This window comes from Pipra filicauda, unplaced genomic scaffold, assembly GCF_003945595.2.
Source record: "Pipra filicauda isolate LSUMZ 115617 unplaced genomic scaffold, ASM394559v2 scaffold115_size4368891_pilon, whole genome shotgun sequence".
In the NCBI taxonomy this organism is placed as follows: domain Eukaryota; kingdom Metazoa; phylum Chordata; class Aves; order Passeriformes; family Pipridae; genus Pipra; species Pipra filicauda.
In genome coordinates this window covers 3,991,652-4,003,508 of record NW_024103607.1, presented here as the reverse complement: position 1 = coordinate 4,003,508, position 11,857 = coordinate 3,991,652, and positions in this window count along the sequence as shown.

Below are 11,857 nucleotides of genomic sequence, written 5' to 3'. Positions count from 1 at the left end.
TAGCACTTTTTAAAAATTTTATATTAGTTCTTGGAAAACAGTCATACAATTTTTAATAATAATACATCTTATAGAAGAGTCTGAAGTCAGCATTTGCAATGAAGTAGGAGTCAAGCACTTTTATTCATTTGTCTGTCCAGCCTTTGCTTAGCAGTTATGTGATTTTAGAGATATTCTTGGGTGCTGAATAACTTCTATATATTTCCATTAAGTAAATTTTTATTTTTTATGTTAAAGGAAGAAAATGGAATCCAAAATCAAACATTTGATCTTTTGAGATTAGAGAAAGCATCTGATCATGTTTCCTCAGTCCAGAATTTCCCCAGCTGCCACTGGAAGTTTTGGAGGCTAAGAAATTGAAATCTTTGGCTCAAGAAATCTTTTAGCTCAAGAAATTTTCTTAAGTCAAGACTTGCATGCTTGCAAAATTTCATCAAAATTGGACTTAACATTTTTTTTAATGTGTTATAGTTTCCATTATACTTTTATGAAAACATGCTTCCATTGAGAGGCCTATAAAATATAATTTTCTTCCAAAACATAGCTTAAAAAATGTCATATGAACACTTTTTACACTCAAGCAGTGTTTGGCCATATGTCATGTCTGTCATACTCTTTCTCTGCTGATATACCATACGAGAAGACTAAAAAAACACTAAAGCTGTAGTTGAGGAAACATAAAATAGTGAAACTGGTATTAAGAGAAGTACTTTGTTTAACTCGTTACAAAACAAGCAGTATAAGAGCATCTGTAGAGTAACACAGTGATAAGAAGCAGCTGCTCTGAGTGTTTCTGCAACAAATCATATAACAACAATCTAGTTACCTTCTCACAAAAGTAATTAATCCAGAATATGGAAAGAGAGAATTGGTATGGTATATCTTACTTTAGCAGGTTTCTTTTTAAATAGTCATATGGGATATTGTCATGTCCAAACAAAAGAAATGTGATTTATCTATTGTGAAGTGGGAAGATAAATGTTACAGAGAAGTCATAAGTAACTTGTTGTCAATTAGGAGAACCTGTGAACTGAGTCCAGCTTAGGTCTGGTACCTTTCCACAGTTATTAGTGTCTATCAGGTATAAAGCACACACTTTGAAAATATGTGAATAATATGAGACCAAAAGATATTAAAGTACACAGGACTGAATTGCAGTTCCAAGTGATCTTTCTGAATTGGTGAAATACTTGGAAATAAAAATATAAATTAAAAAAAAATACAAAAAACACACAACCCCCCCCACCAATGAATACAAATGTGAATACACATAAACAGCAAACAGTAAAGAAAAAGTAGAAGTTGTACAAGTTAACAGGATATTTCAAGCAAAACATTTTCACTTTGAAATCTATTCATGATGACTGTGAATGAACATAATGGGGATACTCTTTTTGCAGTCAGGCTCAAATACAAATAAATTGGAAAGAATCCAAGGACACGATTTAGAAAAGATAATCTGTAAGGATAAGTTGAAATAAGATGAACTTGTTCTGCCTAAAAAAAGAAGGCTAAGTATTAAATACAACAGTTAAGAAAATGTGTGGTCCTTATAGAAACAGTGATGAGTTGTTTTTCAGGTTCACTGAGGTTAGTATGAGAAACTTACTCCAAGCAAGCTCTAGGCTAGGTACCAAGAAAACTTTGTAACTGTAAGAACAGGTGAACCATGTATCACTTTTCTTGAGAACATTTTGAAATTTCTGTCTTTGGAAAGAGTTAAAAAGAGTTTAGTCTGACAACTGTAACAGATAGTCAACATCAATGTCCAAGAAACTGAGAAATTTTATGGTTTCTTTACATTTACATTTCTGTATTTCCTAGATTTTCCTAGGACTATGGTAGACATTGATTGTATACAGTGATAAAAGACAGATTTGTGTGATAACTTTAGTCTGTGCTTGTGATTTTTATCTGTGTAATCTTCATGATAACCTATGAGAGGTTATTAACTGTTTAGTACATGACAGAAATGGACACCTGACAAATACGGGAACATGACAAATATGTGACCACAGTTTTATGGTGGAAATCTTGTGGAGAGATTTCTAGAAGCAGCTGTGTCATAGGATCTCTTTCTCCTTCCAAGGGTCTGGTTTACTAAGGCACCTCACACCACATCATTCACAGAGTTGCACAGAACAGAAATAAAGAACTGCAAGGACTTTAGGTATTTGTTTTACGCAACCTGGCTTTTATTTATACATAGTTTTCAAGAAAGCATTCCAGAAGGCTAACACGAAAATATCCTAAAAGCTGGACAAGCATATGTATAGCTTGTGATATCATGTCCTCTCTTTCATTGTTTGCAACCTGACCACAGTGTGTTTTGAATCATGAAATGCTGTGTGAATCCTCACAGAGAACAATTAACGCTCCATTTATCACTCCTCAAACATGTTTCCTGAAAAAGATAAGACAGAAGCCATTGCACACAGCAGGGAAGCACATGAAGTAGATCAAGGAGATTTATCATCTTGTGGTGTTAGAGCTGTTGCAATTTCTTGATGTATAAAGTTAAAAATTGGTTTGTTTGCCCTAAAGGTGTGTGTAATTGTTGGCCTAACAGAGGACATTTTTTTTCCCTGAAAACCTTTTCTTGCTGGTTCAGTCCAGTAACACCACCACATAACAGTTAGTTAGCATAAACGCTAGTAACTTTGGTAATTATCTGAGTTAGAATCTCACCTGCCTGTCTGAACCTGGCTGAAGATCCACCCAAAGTATTCACCCATTCTGTGAGCATCCCCACATTTTTCTTTGGAAGAAGGAAATTGGGTTTCATAGGTCATGTAACAGAATCTTTAGCACATGGGGAGTTTGAGCCTCTGCTTACTCTTTTGAATAAGCAAACTTTTCTCTGGGAGGTAGACCCCTCATGTTTCTTTCCTTCCCATATGCAAGACCCACTGTTATTCTTTATATATGATGAGAGCGATGCATCTGACACCTGGGGTAATGTGACAGGGAAGATGCTATTACATTGAAACTGTGGGTGCTATGACATTGAACTGCAGCTGTGTACCACCTACTAAGCACTTCTTAGAATGTGGGACCTCCATTAAGGGAAATGCATGTTGGCAGTAGTACTGCTGCTTTTCCCTGCTCCATGACCCCATTCATCAAGCACAGCTGGCCACAATATCAAAGAATTCGTGGACTGGCCACGTCTGATGTTGCCAGATCACTGAGTGGGAAAGAGGCATAAATATGGGATTTCTCCAGCTGCCGGGGAATGGAGATGGCAGCCAGTAGTGTGAGTCTTGACAAGTGGGGGGGTAAAATGACATGAGATGGATAGTCAGATTATAAAATTAAAAGAATAAGTGATGCTGTCACACCTAATTACCTCCTGTGGTGCTCTGTATCACTCAAGGTACACCTGATATCATATGCACGTTCTGTGACCCCTGAATTAACAACACATGTGTGGGTTTCACTGTTACCTTTACTCCCAATGTAAGTTAAAAAAAATCATTTAGGCTCTGACTCAAAGCTAGATTTTTTTTTTCCTGGCTTTTACCACAAACGGTCAATGGATTAAGCTGCTGTACTGACCTACTAAGAGCTGTTCTGTGCTTTTATGAGCTTCTCTGGAATATTATGATAGCAGACCAAAGGAGCAACATTTTCATAAACCCCTATTTACTAAGCCAAGGAAAGAGGACTGGTAATCACAGATGAAAAATGCATGCAGCTCCTGTAAAGCTAGCAAACAAAATATCCCACTGAAATCAATGGGAAAGTTTTTGGACTCCAGATTGTCTTAACAAAGAAATTCTTAATGGTTTCTTAACTGAATCATCTGTTTTCGGTAAAGTGAGCCTGGGAGCTGATAAGGAAATTAATAATCTGAGTATTTTGGAAACGAAGGGAAAATATGGCAATTGGGACTTGGATAGTTGATACAAGGGACCTTTCTTATATAGAAATGGAGGTTAATATGTAATTGTATACTTTTAAAAAGCTAAAATCTTGTCAAAGTTTCTTCACAATGTGCAGAAAAGATACTGCTACCCTGTTCAGTTTTTTTAAAAAACCTGCTAGTATCTTGCTTAAAATCTGAATAAAAAGTGTTACTAGGTAGTCCTGGTGGCAATATTACTGTGCCATTATTACAGCATTCATGCAAGTGTACATAAATAAATGTTCATAGTTATAAAACAGCATATATAACAGGCATCTTATACTACATTCTTAATATTGTAAGCTGCAACATTGAGATAATGAAAATGTGTTTCTATTCATCTTTAGGTCTCACGTCAGTTACATAATATGGGGGGTGTGTGTGCATATGAAGATTGCTTACAGTGCAGTCAGGCAAGGTGGGGTTAGTTGATCTATTAGGGTGCTGCTTAAAAAAAAGAAACCCACACTCTGCTTTCTCAGTGTCAGCAGTGAATTTCCACTTAATATATTACACCAGCTCTTTCATTAATGGGGACTCTCTCTTCAGCCAATTCAACTCATTAATTTGCTGAAAAGCTAATTGGGAGGAGTGGGAGGTGCATGGAGTGTATAGTTTTCTGCCTGGTTAATAAGCTGAACTGGCTCATCAGGTAACTAGTGAAAGGCCCATGAGTGAGAGAGCAAATATGCAGTGATCTGGAATGAAACAAGGAGAAGTAGGTCTACCTCTTCCAACAGCAGTAAACTGGTAAGCTTGCCCTAATATTTTATCTGGCTTTGACCTGTGAGTAACTGGGGGGAAAAAAACCTCTCCAAGTATAGCAAGATTTTTCTTTCATACCCAAACTGCTCAATACACATGATTTTGTATAGCCTTGTGAATGCTTTCCTGAAGCATAAGCAAGTGTACCTTTATAACTGGGTGTAGTGATGCTGACCAGAAGACCACTGTAGCTGGAGGAGTCAGTGACCCACATCACAGCTAACCTGAGCAGGTGCAGGCCTGTGCAGTGCTTGCAGTGCTGTGTTACACGTACAGTGTGGCCTCCAGACCCATCCTGTGCTGCTCACATCCCTTGACTGTACAATAAACTCAGACAGTTACCATAACAGAGAAGCTTGGAGGCAGCTGCCACTCAGTGCCAGTGATTACACCGCCTACATGGCCTTGCCTTTAGCTCACAGTGCAAGTTCACATAGTATATCTTCTTTGTTTGACAGTAGAAATGATGAATCGAGTTGTTTACTTTAGGGTAACTCTACCATGAATGGGCTCTGCACAGCGTGCCTCATCCTGATTAGAGGCCTGCTTGGCACTGTATGACTCACGGTTTCCAGCACTTGAAGGGAAGTGAGGTTATCTATACCACCCTCTCTTTCTTTATAGTGCTAACTGTAATAAATGCTGATTTAAAATACACTTTACAGAGTGCCTTTTTTACTGCCATCATAATGAACCAGTACCTCCTGGTGCAAAGCACAGTATATTCATTCCTCTTGACTGCATGAAAGCTAACAATAGTCTAGAAGAAGTGTTATCTTTATAAGCGGCGGTGTTGGTAAGAGAGAGAATACTCAGGCAAATTCTCTTTTCCAGAAGTTTTTGTTGTTTTTCACAGACTGTGACTTAATTACACATTCTCCAATCTAAAAAGGAGGAACTTTTCGAGCTGAATTTTTAGCTGCTTTCTAAGGCCACAGGAACTTTCACAGATTTTTCTCTGTATGCTGGATGACTTGAAGACTTGCCCTCAAACAGACCATATCCCAACATTTCTCATAACCTTGCACAACAAAAGCAACATTAATCTATACCCTAGTCACCTCAGCACATTGACAGACAATTATGCTTCATAACAGCCACAAAGCTAACAATAATGAGAAAAGCAAGTGTCTCATTCCTTTCCCCCTCGTTAATGAACATTTTTTGTACCCTGGTAAGCACTGTAAGACACACACTTACAACAAAGGTCTGCTTGGCCCCATGAACTTATGCTGTATGTCATGCTGTTCCATTAATCATAGTGTTTTGACTCATATAAATGGATTCTTGCTGTGTCGAGAGAAAGACATGTAAGGGGTTAAAAGTAGAGAAGACATGATGTGAACCCCTGGGTACATGACCCCACAGCAACAAAATTATCTGCAAGAAAAAGTTTGAGGGACTGAGTTTTGAGTTTTCTTCATTGTGGCCTTTTTTGGTATTTCAGACTTCATTTTGAATGTATTTGGGAAATGTTGTGCCAAGCCTTTAAAACAAAATGTATCCTGTTACAGTTTCTTCTTACAGCCTTTAGTTCCATTGTTAAATTGCTGGACAGTGTTTAAGAGTACTCAGCTTATCCAGTTCAACTTTTAGAAAAGAACTATTACTAGCATAAAAATAGTCCTGGTGATTCATGCAGCATGTCAGTGAATCTGAGGGAGATTCCCAGCTCATAAAAAATAAAATAAGAAACAGGCTCTTTTTTCTTAATCACACACAGCAAATGCTGACAGGTTTAATATTTATGAGTAAAGGAGATCAGACAAGTTGTGGTTTTTCTCTGATTAACCTCACATAAAACAGGGTAACACATGGATACATAACATTCAAAAATATAGGAAACAAAACTACTTGATCATGGGAGATACTCAGCAAAGACTGTCTTGAGCCTTTCCTCATTAGAGATTTCTTCATATTGGCTGATGTAGCCAATCAGCCAAATTCAATTACTGAAGAGTGGAATTGTGCTTCCTGACACTGTATAGGTTTCCACCGAATGGAGGAAAACAAAAATTTGCAGTAATTAGAGACGTCACACTGTTCCTGAGAGCAAAATGTAGCTCAGAGTGATTTCTTATACTGAATCATACAGACAGTGTCCTAGGTTTTGCCACCCTTACTACAACATCTCTCTAAAATTCAATGGCAGTTGATAAACATACATATGCACCAAGCTATGAATAATTATAGGATGAAATGTGAAAATTTGGTCCAGGTATGGGAAAACAAAATGGCTAGGGCCTGTTTCCCATTCAACAGTGTCCAATTGGCTTGTGTCGGCCCCATTGTTGCAGCTATTCTGAGTCTAAGTGCCCTTTAAAAAAAAAAAAAAAGGGGGGGGAGTTGAGAAGCTCTTATTTATGGCCAGTTTCTAATAGCCTGGGTCATAATGACTTACTCCCAAGTAATCCTCTGTCAAGCTTTTCAGTGTGGCTGTTTATATCATCATTTACTTTCAATCTTGACTTAGACCAAATACCCAGATAGAAACCTCAGGATTATACCACTATATCCAGCTAATTATAAATTGAGTGAAATATCCTGCACTTATATCTGTTTTCTCCAAAGGTGCAGATCCTCAAATGTGTATGTGTTTGCATGTCTTTCTTTCTTTAGGTACATATGTGTGCATATTTGTTCATGGGTATATTTTATGTGTTTTCATACATATGTTCTGTTTATATATACTTGAATATATGGATATGCATACATAGATTTTTGTTTAGGTACACTCTGCCCTTTTTGTGTGAATAGAGGAAGATAAAATGTAGAGACATACTGAAAAAAAAAATTAAAATAAAGCGTGTCCAAATTTATTTGGCCTGATAAGAAAAAACATCCTTATCCTTGACTGCAAAACGTGAAGTACTGTACCGTCCTGTGGAATGAAATCTTAGATTTGAGAAAGACCAGTCAGTGCTCCAACATGCTGAAATATCACACTTGCCTCAGGTTAGTTGAGGAAATGTTTTTTACAGTTTTGGAAGTATCCAGATATTCCACCTCACTCAGGGGCTCAGTTATTGCTTTTTCTGGCAAAGGAGTATCTTCCAGCTCATCTTTGAATGGCCTCTTTTTATTCCTCTCAGCCAGCATGAGATGCTTTGGAAATTGATGACCCAGCTGCAGATGCTACAGTGAAACAGCAAATTTTGCAGTGCTTTGATCATCTCAGGAAAACTCTCAGCTCTGGAAGTCTTTTATCTTATATTCTGCCAGCATGATCCAGAGAAGACACTAGCAGTAGCTAACGGTAACTATTATCTGCTAATGGCACATGAATGAGATTTACGATCTAAATAAAGACAATAGATTTTTTAAAAATCTATCATGATTTTCCTTGGCTTAGTAATAATACAAATGAGCTGGGAATGATTAAACTGCATATTTGAAAATACATTTATTAAAATGGTGTTGCTGAAGTTTTTAAATTATTGTTTTCTTGCTACATTTCTCTTAGAAATTTTCAAGGCTGCCAAAATCTGTATCTAGCACAGCAAGGGAGAAACAGTGTCTGCTGAACTCAGGCATGCTTGGATGGTGGTGGATATTTATACAGCACTTCCTATTTAACCTTTCTCTCTACTTTCGTACTAATCTGCAAGACATGCTGAGAAAGATAATAAGCAGGAGTACAAGATACAACATGCAAGACACGCAGAAGTCATCAAAAGAACTATTGCTGTTCTAACAGGCTGACAGAGAATAGGGGCAAGTGAATAAATACTGCTTTGTTTCATGTTGGTATAATCCCATTGATTTTGGTGAGATTAGATGGTGAAAATTAGGAAAGATTTTAGCCTGTGTTTTCCTCTGATGCATAAACATAGCTCACTCAGGCCTTGACAATGACTTCTTCATAGAAGAAAAGTTAAGAAGACACAAACACCTAGGAATCTCAGATATCAGGTAGCAAGATATGTTTTGGGGAGAGTGGTGGGTTACTTTTTGTTATGGTTATTATAACATTGAGACTATCCTCCTAATTTTTAGTTCATTAAATATATGAAACAGTCATAATGTTTGGCACCCATTTTCAAATCACAGGACAGTATCTGGCAAGTTTTGTGTAAGAACAGTACATTAAAAACAAGTACTGAAAATGCTGGAAAGAATTTTAAGAAAAAGAGAACTGAACATAGAGGGTCAAAAAGAATAGCGATAGAAACCCTGGATTGTTTAAGTCAAGTTAAACTTTGAAAGATTTATTTGCACAGTAGTTCAAAAGTGAACTGTCTAAACTGCCTGAACTTGCCAGTGTCTGATTATTTCACTTCATACGTTCCTTAGATTAGAACAATACTCAGACAGATTAGAACAATACTCAGACACTGAGTCGTATTTCTACATTAGCTGCACGAAGAATCTGAAAGAGTTTAAGTAGAAAACATCAGTTGAGTAATCCAGTAACTGTGTCCTTTGCATTTTTGAGAGGGCAGGGGTGGAATATTGTGCTAGATGCATAGCAAGCAGTAATGTCTAAATTAAGATTGTCTAACTCAATGGAAACAGTAAAAGCCTCAGCTTACTGATATTTATAACTTTGTTAAACTAATTGCTTGGATTCAAATTTTCCATGCTTGTCCTTTGCTTCTGATTCAGGATTTGTGGTGTGTTTGGGCTTTTTTGTATTTTTATTCAGCAATTCTTAAAGGGTGTTGCTGAAAATAGCTCAGTTGTTTCAAAAAATGAAGTTAAGGAGAAAAAATTCTGCCAATATTTCAAACATTTTCCAACTATTTCATTGATGTGTTTGGTGAAGACTAAAATGTTTAAAAGGACATAATTCTAGGATCAAAGGAAGGGAGTCTGTGTGTATGTGTGTGCGTGCGTGGTTCGGTTTCACATCTCAGTCTCAGATGGCTCCTTCTGACCTCAAGTGGTGTGTAAAAGGGTAGAACATCATATTGGTTAATATGGCTCCAAGCAAGGAAATGCTGTGAACTAAAGTCTCAGTGGTGCCCCCAGATCCTGTAAGGATTACAGATTCCAGCTTGGGGAACAAGAACCTAAAATTAAGTTGCCACATGTACAGATGTTCAGCGTCTTTCAGAATAGGCTAGGCCTCTTCACTGTGCCGGAATAAATCTCAAGTCAAGTTGAATAAGGATTTTATCTGCTTATGAAGTATGCAAACTTTGATAAAGCAGAACTAGATTATAAGAAAGAAAAAAAAAGAAAAAAAATCCACGTGGGAAATCAAGATGAATCCATAATACCACAGAAAAGTAGTTTTTAAATTACATGACTTTGATGAATGTAGTTATATTAAAATCAACCTCTAGTCATTGCTGATTAAGAGGTCATCACATTAAAAAAATCAAATCAATATCTAAGTAAACCATAGATATAGGCAAGTATGAGAAGAGCATAACCTTTGGAAAAATATCCCGCATCTACATGGAAATGAAGATACATGAGACTCAATAATTTTACTTGCAGGAGTTCTGGGAACCTCAAGTTGGGAAAACAAGATGAAATGGGGGCCTCAGGTCCCCAGTAGTGTGCTAATTAATTATAAACACATATTACCATGTTGTAAAATTCTGAGTAAGCGTGATATTCCTAGGCAGCTTATTCATTTTTTTTTTAGACATTTGAGAAATAATTACTTTGGCAGAATAGTTAATTTTTGATGATTTTATGTCTCATCTCAGGAAAATGCAACCAAATATATGGCAACTGAGATCTTCTCCCTCTGCCCCAGTTTGATTTCCTGTGAGAATGAGGTCTCTGAAATGAAGCAGAACTAATAGAGTGATCAAATCTCTCCTGTTTTACAAAATTATGTGCAATTGGGAAAAAAAAAAAAAGTGCATTGTCTAGACTTATCTGCTGGGATTCACTGCAGTGAAAACCCTGGTTCTCTCTTCTGGTCCTCTAGTTCAGATATCTGCCAGGGATCCCTGTGAGCTCACATGTCCAGGCCTCCTTTCTATAAAAAAAGACTTGAATATGGAGCAGACAGGTGGGTGACATGCCAATATCTTGCCTCAATATCAATACAGGATACTTGGAATTTGGAGTGCTTCCTAGGCTCAGTAATATAAATAAATGTGTTCATTGTCAAACAGACTAAGAAGAAAATATTGTTGCTTTAGAAGCTTTCTGGGTTCTTTTTTTTTCTTTCTTGACCTAAGAAGGGTCATACTGTCAAAAGATTCTTTGGAACAAGAGGTGTATTACATGTCACCCCAATCAGTCAAATAAAGCTTATTCTGGGATTCCTGATGACATATTTCTAATGCAGACCCTCAGTCTGATATCTTTACCACTCAACAATAATCTTCTGAATGGGACCAGGAATTACTGAATTTGGGCTTGCATTCTCAACAATTGGTTTAAGAAGTCAGGAAATATTGCTGACCAGAGTTTTAATGCAGGCCTCTTGCATTTTTTTCGAGGTGTTAGTGTCTTTGGGACTTGACTATAATCAACCAGTTTACCACCACTGAGATGATACTAGAGACAGGCAGCCAGAGGTTGAAATGGCATGACGTTATTCTCAAAGTATGGTCTCTCTTGGATACTTAAAACATGCATTTGTTTGTGTTGTGTAGCTTCCTGAGCATTCGTCACCTTAGCAGTCCAGCCCTGCTGTCAGCAGTTTTGAAGTATTTGTTGTTTTATACACTGTGGACTCCTCTGTGCTTGTCCTCCATTTATTTTCAGTTGAAAGAATCCTTGGAGCTTTCATTTAAACTTATTTTGATTTCTCCTACTGTATCTGATGAAAGTGGTGTCACATTTGGTAGCCAGTGATTTTACTTACAGCTATAAAAATGTGTCTGACATTAGATGTCAAGGCCATTGATGTGGGGTTTTTTACAAAACTTTTGTCTCCTTTCACAAACTAAGAAAGTTTTTTAATAATGAGTATTGTCATTGATATGTTCTCCTCTGCTATGAGCAAGAATGGATTATATAAAAACACAGCAATAAGAAAAGATCCTTCTTCAGTTTTCTGGGCCTTTGTCTTCAGGCTAGTTCTGGCAAAAAATTTCAGCTTATTGTCCCTGAGAAAAACAATTGAGTTATTAACTCATAATTTGAAGTGTCTAGTCAGCCATTGTCAAAGAAGGTATCTACGCATTTAAGTCCCTTGATAAACTGAGGCCTTAGACATTTTTCCAGTTGTCTGTCAGGACTATTTAGTACACTGTGGTGCGATAGCTTTCCTAG